Source organism: Orycteropus afer, unplaced genomic scaffold (assembly GCF_000298275.1).
Source record: "Orycteropus afer afer isolate SDZICR_OR568_19922 unplaced genomic scaffold, OryAfe1.0 scaffold00093, whole genome shotgun sequence".
In the NCBI taxonomy this organism is placed as follows: Eukaryota; Metazoa; Chordata; class Mammalia; order Tubulidentata; family Orycteropodidae; genus Orycteropus; species Orycteropus afer.
Window position 1 is genome coordinate 3,541,510 of NW_006921680.1, and position 2,740 is coordinate 3,544,249.

Consider the following 2,740-nt stretch of genomic DNA (forward strand, 5'->3'; position numbering starts at 1 on the left):
CTGTTCCTTCTTCCTAGTCTGTCTCAGTCTACAAGCCGGGCTGATACCTGTGCACCATGTGCACCCCACTGGATTTGAAACACCAGTGGCACAGTCTCAAGACTCATAGCAACACATCACCACAGTAGCACAAACTGACAGACAAGTTTGTCTCCCTTAGCTGTTGGAAACCTCTCCAACCACCCTTGCCTGGATCCTTGCGGCTGACTCCTCACTATGTCCTGTTCCCGCTGGCCTTTCCTCTCCTTTCTTCCACTTTCCCACCTTGCTGCTTGTCGGGCACGGCCTGGTTTCCCTCTCCTCACCTGTATCTTTGCAGCTGACTCCTAGCTCTGTCCCAGTCCCCCAGCCTTTTCCTCTCCCTTCTCCTGCTTTCCTGCCTTACAGCTTGTGGGGAGTAGCCTGGTTTCCCTCTCCTCCCCTGGATCCCTGTGGCTGACTCCTCACTCTGTCTTGGTCCCCCAGCCTTTTCCTCTCCTTTCTCCCACTTTCCTACCTTGCCACTTGTGAGGCATGGCCTGGGTTCCCCCTCCTCACCTGGATCCCTGCAGCTGACACCTTGCTCTGTCCCAGTCCCCTGACCTTTTTCCCAAATGGTGGGAAGCCAGTTTTAGGATCCAGATTGAGCAGAAAGCCTGAAAGGAACTATACAGAAGTAGATTCGACACCAACTAGTGGAAAAGCCTGAACAAAAACAGTGAGTATAGAGATACTTAGAGCTGTGGACTGTCAGCTACTCTGACAGGACCAACAGCCTGAATATTTCCAAGTGGTGTTGGGACCTGAGAATTGACTAAAGATCAGCCCTGGTCACCAAGTGCTGCAGGGATGACTGTCCTGGTGGCTTGTGACTAGGAAGGAAAACAGCAAGGAGGGAGACAAACTGAGCTGTTGACTTACTGCTGTCCAGTGGGTGCAGTCATTTTGATTGTCACACATGGCAGCCATTTTGGATATTTAAATTGACCTAGGGCACAGCCATTTTGAATGTTTACAAGCAGTGGCCATTTTGGATATTTAATGTGACCGAGGATGCAGCCATTTTGAATCTTTACAAGTGGCAACTGTTTGGGATTTTAAAGTGATAGCATTGTCATTCAGATTCCAGGGACCTAAGAATAAGCTCTGTTTGCCAAGGTTGGCAGGGACATACAAGAGGCTGACAACAGGAAAAGACACAGGTGGTGAGTGTATAAGTGCTGTCAACTAGCAAATAGAGAAGCACAGTACTCTGCTTGCATAAATAACAGACAAAGAAAACAAAAATTGTGGGAAAATCACTCCAACAGACAATCAACAATTAAATATAAAAACAAAAAGACATCACAATGCCTTGGAGACAAAAGGGCATCACAGTCCACACAAAGAAGTAAGATAAAGCAGGAGAAACAAGGGACCAAGATACAGACCCAAAACAGTCCCTGAGGAAGACACAGCATTGGAATTCCCTGATAAGGAATTCAAAAGAATTATATTTAGGTATCTTCAACAAATTGAGAGACAGATCAAGAAAAACACATAGAAAACCCTAGAATAATTTCTAAAGACAATACAAGAACAAAATGACAAAATGAATGAAAAATTAGAAATGATACAAAATCTACATACAGAAATCCAAAAGATTAATTCTAAATTTTCAGAAATAGATAAGACATTGAACGGGCAAAGGAGCAGAACTGAATCGATGGAAGACAGAATTAGTGAGAATGAAGGCAAATGCCTCAATATCTCTTTGGAAAGGGATCAATCAGAAAAAAGATCAAAACAAAATGAAGAAAGCCTAAGGTTCATATGGGATACCATCAAAAGGAAAAACCTACATGTAATCGGAATTCCAGATCAGGATGAGACAAATAAAACCACAGAGAAAATTGTTGAAGATTTCTTGGAAGAGAATTTTCCTGGTATGATGACAGATGAGAATATATGCATTTGGGGGGTCCAAAGAACCCCAAACATGATAGACCCCCAAAAGAAAATCACCCAGACATATCATCATCAAACTTAACTAAACCAAAGACAAAGAAATAATCGTGAGAGCAGCATGGAAAAAACAAAAAGTTAACTACAAGGGGCAATCAATAAGACTAAGCTTGGATTCTTCGACAGAAACCATGAAGGCAAGAAGATAATGGGATGGTATACATAAAACACTGAAAGAGAAAAATTTCCAATCTAGAATTATGTATCCAGCAAAATTGTCCCTCAACTATGATGGTGAAATTAGGACATTTCCAGATAAGCAGAAATTAAGGGAATTTGTTAAAACCAGACCAACCTTACAAGAGATGCTAAAGGGAACCCTTTGGACAGAAAAGCAACAACTGCCAACAACAACTGACCATTAGCACACATGATGACATAACCCAGAAACCAACCCAGCTATGGAAGTATCCAAAGTAAATAATCCTACAAGATTGTAAACAGGGAACCAGAGACACCAACCATCAAATGAGGACAACTACAAACCAAAAAAGAGGGAAAAAATCTGTGTTGTTACAGAATGTCTAGATGGTAGGGAAGTCAAAACAATTACAAGATAGAACAGACTGTTTTAAACTTGGGAAGAAAACTATAAATCACAAGGTAATATCACAGGAAAATGATAAACCTTCACATCAAAAAAGAAGCTCAGCATAAATAGTCAGCAAATACTAAAACAATAGCAATGAAGGAAGTGATAACACGATTCATAAACAAAACGAGCTCAGCATAGAAAATTATATGGAACAAAGAAATC